General features: G+C 40.1%; 1 long non-coding RNA gene across 1 annotated transcript; it reads right to left on the bottom strand.

Moving 5' to 3' along the window:
* Positions 1-2,297: 2,297 nt before the first annotated feature.
* Positions 2,298-8,446, bottom strand: LOC126039176 (uncharacterized). Its single transcript, XR_007506236.1, has 3 exons — positions 8,345-8,446; positions 5,691-5,776; positions 2,298-2,631 (listed from the first exon to the last, which is right to left on the bottom strand). It is a non-coding gene; the product is annotated as an uncharacterized LOC126039176 (long non-coding RNA).
* Between the last annotated feature and the right edge of the window lie 332 nt (positions 8,447-8,778).

Here is an 8,778-nt window from a genome sequence, read left to right as displayed (position 1 = left end):
AAAGCACTAAAGATAAAAATGCTTTGGCCACAGCGGAGAGAGGAGTGCAGAAGCTGGTGTTGTGCTCCTGCACCACAGACTGCTGTGGCTAGCCAGATTTCTCCCTGTACTATCTTACCTCCTCTTACTCAGAACTTGTACTGGAATATCTCTGATTAGCACAGCACTCTCGGGACAGTCTAGAGAGAATAAAGGTTGACTCCCTCCTTTTGAAGTGAGCCTCCAACTAGCAGGGCTTCTCACCAGCTCACCCAGATAAGAAAACTGTTGGTTATCCCCAGCATCTTTGAGCTACTTCTTGTAGGTTTATTTTGCCTGTACCCTCCAACAAGAGCAGCCTCTTTAAGCTCGGTGGAGATGCTGCACAGCCTCGGAGCTGGGCAGGGGTTTCCTAGCCTTCCTGGGCAGCTGCAGTTTTTGGTGGGAGAACCTCGGTCACGCAGGGAAAGCTGCAGGGTAGTAGTGCAGCTGGCACTGGTGCTTCCTACCCAAGCCAGATGCTGGATGAAAGGCAGCAGCCTCCACACACGGGAGCAGCTTCCCACTCCACACCAGTCAGCACAAGGCAGCATGTCATTTCAGGACACCAGATGCTCATTTTTTAAGACTTATTATCTGACCACCACTCTCATCTACTATTTTTGTGGTGGTTTTTTTTTTTTTTTCCTCCTTCATCTGTTTTGGCCACATAATGACTCTACACAGATTTAAATCCAAGGTCAGTTGTCCTCAGTTATTCAGGCAATGAAACAATGAGATTAATTCACAAGAACAAAAAGAGGATCCAATTCACCTCCCGTGAGCAACCCCTGCACCAGGCAGCAACAATGGCTGAGCTCAAATTTAGAGGGCTCATTAACAAAATAGCATGAACACGGCACTCACAGGCTTGGGACATCTTGCCTCCTTCAAGCTGCAGCAATGGACGCGCAGGAGGGCAGCTCACGGGCAGCAGGGACCGTGCTGCCCCTGGCTGGAGTTGCCGCTGCTGCCCATGCCCTGGCTCCCTCACTGCCGGCCCCTGGCAGAGCCTTCTGCGGTAACTCGTACCGAAATCCCTGAAGATTCAGGCTTTACCTGTTGCAAAGGACACGCCGGTGCGGGCAGTAGCATTTGCTTTCCGAGAACAGAAGAAAACCTTCAAAGGCCCTGGGAACATCCCTTGTAAACGTTGCGTAAATAGTTGTTGGTTTGGGACTTCTTTTATGATGTACCATAAAAGAAAAGAGCATCAGTGAGAGGTGCTCCAATTTTATATGATGCAACGAAGAGCAATTTATTACTTTGTGAAACATAACATTGCCATTTTGTCTGAAAGTATGTTCATCGCATCAGCAGTGGGTCGTTTCACAAAGTATTTTGTGGTGACTGTAGAGCTCGTGCTGCTTAGGAGAGACACGATTCCTGCTCTGTTGTTGCCTTTCTGTTTTTTCCAACCCTTTTATGGAGGAAGGTAAAGGTATAGTGAAGAGGAGAAACACTATTTCTGCCCATCCTGTCAATTCAAGTCATGTCATTTTCAAAAATCTCAGTATTTCCACTATGTTCAAACTGTTTTTCATTTTTCTTTTTTTCCTGTTACAGTTTTAACTTCATAAATTCAGAGATATATTTTTAATCTCTGTAATTAATTTTACATATTTTCCACCTGTGCAGTTCTGCATAGTTGAAATGCATAAAAGCTTCAAGCCATAGCTTGTGTGGAAATTATTCCTCACCTGTGTCTTAATTTCTGAGGAATTTGGGATTCCTCCTCCAATAGTTGTTGACATCAAATTCAAACAGTAAATGCAGCTTGAAATAACCTCATCTAGAGAATCACAAAGGCCTAGATATGTTATAAATGGTAGAGAAAATAGAAATTATATGAACAAAAGAAGTGTTAGCCTCAATCATTTCTTCATTTTGGCCTGACTTGAGGTAACCGCATACAGTCCAAACCTCAACAAAATCTTGCATTTATTTTCTATTCCAGGCTTAATATTCTTAAAAAGCAGGACAAAGTAAATTTATTTTAATCACTAACCTTACACACAATAGAAGGGTATACATTCATTAATAAAGCCCATCATGATTATAACCCCATTTAAAAAATTTTAATCATGGAATTAAGCTTATAACAGGTTTTCTAGCTGGGAAACTTAGAGCTCCTGGTTATACTGAGACAATGTGCTAGAATAAAGGTACATGGTGCACATTCCTTCTGGTAAGCTCAGCATCGCGAAAGGCTGCCAGCCCATTTGGGAAATGGTCTGGCAAATCCATTCTTCTCTTCTGGATTTAGAACAATTTACTCCACTTTTGCTTTTTTTTTTTTTTTTTTTTTGTTGTTGTTGTTGTTGTTCTGCATTGTATGAATGCCAGATATGAATGCTGTCTGAAACGTTAATCTAACTTTAGTTGATCCATGTTTTTCTTAAAGTTGCCTTCCTTTCCGTCTGTTTTGGACAGCTAGCAGACATGAGTAAGCAAATACTTCTGCTCATGGAAAAGTTACTTTTATGGCTACTTATAACTTACAGTTTTCGATACAGTGAGTCAAGTATTCAAGACCTGGTAGCACAATATAACCGATCTGGTGCCTGCTGTTCTGGGATGAACATTCCTCATTTTCTCTGTGTGTCCTGTCTCCTGTAGTGAAGAAGTCATTAAGATAGACAGATATGACTGAATACAGTGGTAGGCTACCTTCTGCATTTAAGAATCGAGTCCAACTGAATTCTTGTCCTTTCTCTTACGAAATCTTTATTTATAAACACAAGTACAGCATCAAAAGAAAGAAGAAAGAATCTCCCAAACCATGCCCAAAACTTAAGGCCTGACATTAAGCCTCCCTACTGGGTAATAGGAAGCATCATTTCAAATCCCCATATTGGGAGAAGAATTTATGCATAGCTTCATAAGATAGTTTCAGGATGAGAGAAAAACTTTTAGTTATTTAGTTAATTCAAACTCAACTGTAGCTGCATACTTTATGCCATTTTTTTCTAACCCATGTGGAGTAGGAAGGAGAAAATAAATGCCAGTGGTTATTCATCATATGCCTTGCATAGTTTAGTACTTGTTTACTTGTAACTTCAGAGCTGATTGGGATGCATGTTTGCTCTTGACAGTCATGCTGCTTGCTCCTTTTGTCAGCAGAGCTACTAGAAATATCTTTTTAATTTTACCACCTGGGCAAACCTTACCACAGACGGGAAACAAAACTTATGCAAGAACATTTTTCGTGCTTTATTAGGCCTACTGAGCCAAAAGGCTGTTCTTGGTGTGAAATGGGCAAGTTCAACAAGAGAAGCCCCCTTGGAGCTCAGAAGCATGAATAAAGAGAACAGAGGAGAACTGATGTGTGGGATCAGGGCCCAAGTCTGCAGTGGCACACTATATTTCATTTCAGTAATTGCTGAAAGCAGGACAACATGGACTGAGTGAATATCCACAGGACAACTTAATTCACTTTTGAACTCTATGAAAAAACTTAACTTGACTTGCATCCATTTACTTGCTTAATTTTGGAATATTGGGCCAGATCCAGCTGAGATCTTGGCACATTGCATCATGTTGCCGGGATGTAATAAATAAAAAGCATGCAAGTCCTGAGCAAAAACATTTCTCATCATACTCTGTATATGCAAAAAAGCAGAGCTGGAGGCAAAGCCTATGGAAAAAAATACATTTATCTTTTGCTTCCAAACTCCTGCTTCCTTCTGCTACCTTCACTAATGGCTCGAACTTTCAACTTCAGAGACCTTTGCTAATCTATGAAACCTTTCTGTCAGGTTTTTCCTATTTTCTAGGTATTCTTGAAGTTTTCTTTCTACATTTGCCCACATTTGCTTCAAAAAATGCCATGGGGGGAAGGGATGTTCAAAACAAAGCTTAAGAGAGAAGAGCCCACATTATGAGAAGTGCTGGCTTTCAAAGAACTACATGGCTTAAAATAAGTGGAAAGATCCTGAGCAGAACGTGATCCCAGTATGAGTGCAAGAAACTGGATCATTTGACACTGATAACCTGTGACTTTGCAAGTTCTAAGCATAAGTCAGGCCATTAAACAGTGCCATAAAATGGTTAAATGTGAAACATCACTGTGAGTAATACAGCATTACAGAGTATAGTATTAAAAAAAAAAAAAAAAAAAAAAAAAAAAAATTTCCAGACCAAAAAAGGAATAGCACAAAAAGTGGCATGTTGTAGACAGTTGGCCATAAGGCTCTCAGAAGTAGTTGCATAAAGAAAATAGGAATGCAAAGAGAGTCAAGTAGGAAATATTCTTCCTTTGTAGAGGAGACAGTGCTAGCTAGCCACATACATTTTAACACTGAACACTCAATCAGCTCCAAAACACTATCCTCACTATGAAATAACAAGCTAGACAAGCCTCTGGAAAGCAGCATGGCAAATTTAGCATGTTAGAAAATATGCTTAGGAACTCTGTAGCTAAAACCTGCTGGCAGATCCTTAAAAATGTGAGCCGCTTTGTTAAAAAGAAAGAAAGGTGTGAAGTCTCCTCAAGAACTTGCAGCATTGGGCCTGATAACAAAGCACTGCATTCAGAAAGATACCCAAGTCTTTAAAGAGATGCCTCAGAAGTATTTCCAAATCATGCAGCTAACTAACCTCTCCATTTTAGGGCAAGTAGGCATTTACTATTACTAGATTCCTTTATGGGATTTTGATTGTCTCCACAGCCCATAACAATATTAGTTTCTTCCAAACCAAAATAATTTCATTTCCATTTCCCTCAAGGCCCGTGGTTCCTTTCTAGAGGAAACATCTTTTTCTGTTTTGGCTTGTCTATGGATGTTTGTTTATTATTTTAGGGCAGAGGTTTTACTGGAGGCATTGGAGATGGAAAGGACTTACTTAGTCATTTAGGACTGACTTAGTCACAGGCATGGTCTTGCAGTCCAGCCCATTATCAAGTGACCTTGGTTCTTGCTCTATTTCCCCATGTTGCTGTCTCCTGGCACTCATAATAGGGAATTTCCCCTGAGATTTACTATGGAGTCTCCTTTCTCATCTTTTTCCTTCTGGCCTTTGACATTGACCGTTTGTCCCTTACACTTTTCTGCATGGTTTCATCTTTGAAAAATGTTATTTTACATATTCAACTTCGCTTCTGCTTTTCCTGATAGATGTTTTAACAGTGTAACACTTTCCCTCCATGAACAGATCACTGTTTGGGAAGTAATACTGAATGGTACCCGCTGGTGTTAGTTTTCATGTAGCCGCCTGAGACTCTATTATGCAATGAAGATACCTTTGTCTTACAGGGGAAGACTAAGACCTTCGGTACTGTATATGAGAAGTCTCTCCTTACATAAACAGGTAAATTCAGAGGGAATTATTCCAAGATCTCAGTGGTTTTTCTCTTTATTTCTCTTTAAGGAATGCAAAATGCAATCAAGTCCTTCAAATTGGGGTATTAAAGTCTTACAATTATATAATGGTCTGGAATTAGTGGTGTGGAAAGAGACTCATTAACAGACAGTTTGCAAGTTATTGCTGACTGGTGCATGTTTTCCAAAATGTGGGCTACAACTGGTGCTTGACCCTGACTGAGTCATCGGGATAGCACTGAAACGCTAGTGCTAAAAAGCAGTATAATGTACCAGTGAGCAGCAATACAAAATCTGTCTCCACGCTGATGATGTCTACAGACTTAAGAAGTTTTGAAGAGAACTACTTACTGTGAACAGCATGTGGGCCTTTCAGTCTGTCTCTTTTGCCTCTTGGTTGCATATTCTGGCAACTCCTGAAGCCTTTATTGATAGATCTGAGAAAGAAAGTCCAAAATTAATCCATTCAGAATTGAATTCACAATGAACAGTAACCTATTGGTCCAGTCAAGCAAACTGTTTGCCTTTTATTTTCTATTGTTTTAGAAAAAGGCTATAGCTTTTCAAAGTGCAATTTGATTTTATTATGGCAGGCTTTGATGATTTTAAAATATATTTCAGAGACTGAAGAAATGGTCTATGTCAATAGCTTAATTGATTAGCTGAGTGATAACTGAACAGTTTAGTTTCATGTTTATCAATTAATCCTTTTCTATTAGGTTTTCAAGTGTAGTATGTGTTCAATTTGTTCTTCATTTTGCACGTATGTTTTAATAATCCCTGCCATATTTTCCTTCCAAATGACATAATTACTTCAGGATGTCTTTACTTCTCTCTTGTTATTTTGGCTGGAAACAGTGAAAATATACTTAAACAGCTCCTTGGCAGCCATATATATCATACTGACCCAATTTATAGCATCTGCCTTGCAACAGCGTATACCATCATTTGCCAAACGTTCTGTAACTGCAAAATAATAAGAAAATAGTAGTGGAGCGTTCCTACCCTTTCATGCTCTCTATTCTGTATCCCACATGTCCCACAGAGCCTAAATAATGAAATGTTTTGTTTGATAGGTTGTTGAGTCAGCACAGAGAAACGGAGTCAAACCCATGCTGGAAGGACTCATTGAGCAATGCTCAGGCTCCCCAGGCCAAGGTTCCTGCATCAGCTGTTAAACATACAGCGCTGTATCTGTTATTAAAGAAAGCTATTGAAGAGTAGTGATTAACTAGCAAAGTTTAATGCGAGAACAGACTATCCTTCTGCAGACATTAAAAACAAAAAAGCAATAGAAAACAAATGTATAAAATGGTACCTAAATTCTTTGTATTATGTATTGCTTTGAGATATGTATATGTCTCTTTCCTCTGATTTTAGCACACTGCAGTTAACACTGGGGATTTTTTTGGACTCCTAAACCTGTATTTGTGAACAGCAAGGGTCCAATTCAATTTGGTATACTCAAATTACTATATAGATGGCACTTATGCAGCTTTCTTCTAAGGCCTTACTGTGCATTTTGGAACATTAAAATAATAAATGGGTGAAGTATTCACTGAACTGTAAAATTACCCTTTTCTCTTCTTAGCTCCAACTCTGGAAAATTAATGTCAAATGAATTAGTATGTTTCTTTCTGAGAGCTGTAGGTAAACTACTTCCTTTTCTTCCTCCTCTGTTCCTCTTATACCTTCCCAGAGAGAGGTTGACAAGATTTTATTCTGAGATCTGCAGAACAGAATTGAAGAATTACACCCTATTGGTTTCTGAAAGCTGACCCCTTCATCTTCTCAGCTGTTAGATTTGTTTTGTGCCTTTTTTCTCCTGGTATATCTTCCTCCTCAATGAGTTTCTGTGATTTTTCCAGTACAAAATGTGTTAGCCAGATTCTCAAGATTTTCTTCATTTCCCTAGACATTCTGCAGCATGGCTATTTTTGCTGGGGCATGTTAAAAATAATGGTCTATATAGCCTCAGCAGGAATGATCTAGTTGAAGGCTCAGATTAGTTCTTTGGAGGGTATCACTTGTCCTTATTTTGAGTCATACTCTCATTGCATAATTAATGAGAACCAGCTATCTGGAAGAAATAGAGAGATGTAAAAACTGTAATAGATAGGAAAAATTCAATAGCAGAAAAAATCTTTTCAAATGGGCAAGCTGTGGGGTAGGCAAGCCTAATGATATCTTAGCTTTCTTATTCAATATATATCTATTTTTTAGAGAGATGAGTTGCAAGAGGCGAAGCAAAGCACGACAGAAGCCCTGAGTCTGCTAGTAGGAAAAGTCTTCAGTACCAGTGCCAATCTCTTGCACATGTCCCACTGTCCTAGTTTTGGCTGGGACAGAGTTAATTTTAGTTCTAGTAGTTGGTATAGTGTTATGTTTTGGATTCAGTATGAGAAGAATATTGATAACACACTGATGTTTTCAGTTGTTGCTAAGTAGTATTTAGACTAAGTCAATGATTTTTCAGCTTCTTGTGCCCAGCCAGCAAGAAGGCTGGAGGGGCACAAGAGGTTGGGAGGGAACACAGCCAGCCAGAACAGCTGACGCAAACTGGCCAAAGGGGTATTGCATACCATGTGATGTCATGTCTAGTATATAAACTGGGGGGAGTTGGCCTGGGGGGGAATCACTGCTCGGGAACTAACTGGGTATCAGTGGGCGAGTGGTGAGCAATTGCATTGTGCATCACTTGTTTTGTATATTTCATTTCTTTTGTTATTATTATTGTCATTTTATTATTGTTATTATTATCATTATTCTTTTCTTCCTTTCTGTTCTGTTAAATTGTTCTTATCTCAACCCACGACTTCTACCTTTTTTTTTCCCCCCTGATTCTCTCCCCCATCCCATTGGGTGGGGGGGAAGTGAAGAAGTGGCCGCGTGGTGCTTAGTTGCTGGCTGGGGTTAAACCACGTCACCCACTAACAGCCAAATCATTGAAGAAGGCGCAGAAAACATCCTTGAGGCTGAAGCCGGCTCAAGGCTGCCCCTCTCACCATGACGATGAGTGCCGTCACTTGTGGGCTGTAGAAGCATGGTTAGCCAACGCTGCTCTTTGCTCCCCCAGATCCTGCATTCCTTCTTCAAGTGGTGTCACTGTGAAACAAGAGAGGTCAAAGAGCTTTCCCTCTCTGGCTTAGGAAGGTAGTCAACTGGTGTCTCCTACATTCTGCCTCTGATTCACTGGGCACCATGCCAAAGGCACATTGCTCCCTCACCACTGCTGACCAAACTGTTCATACCAGAATGAATGGCTTCAGGCATAGTGCTCAATTTCCCAGATGGCTTATGTTTGCCTGCCGCTTGCATATGCCCTAAATAAAATCTGTTTTCTTTTCAAGGGGGCCTATATACACCATAGCTTGTACAACGATATAGGCATGAATGTTAGACCTACAATTCTCAAATGGATATATCAGATCCCTTACTA

The sequence above is a fragment of the Accipiter gentilis genome, chromosome 1, assembly GCF_929443795.1.
Source record: "Accipiter gentilis chromosome 1, bAccGen1.1, whole genome shotgun sequence".
In the NCBI taxonomy this organism is placed as follows: Eukaryota; Metazoa; Chordata; class Aves; order Accipitriformes; family Accipitridae; genus Astur; species Astur gentilis.
This window is presented reverse-complemented; position numbering and strand designations above follow the sequence as displayed.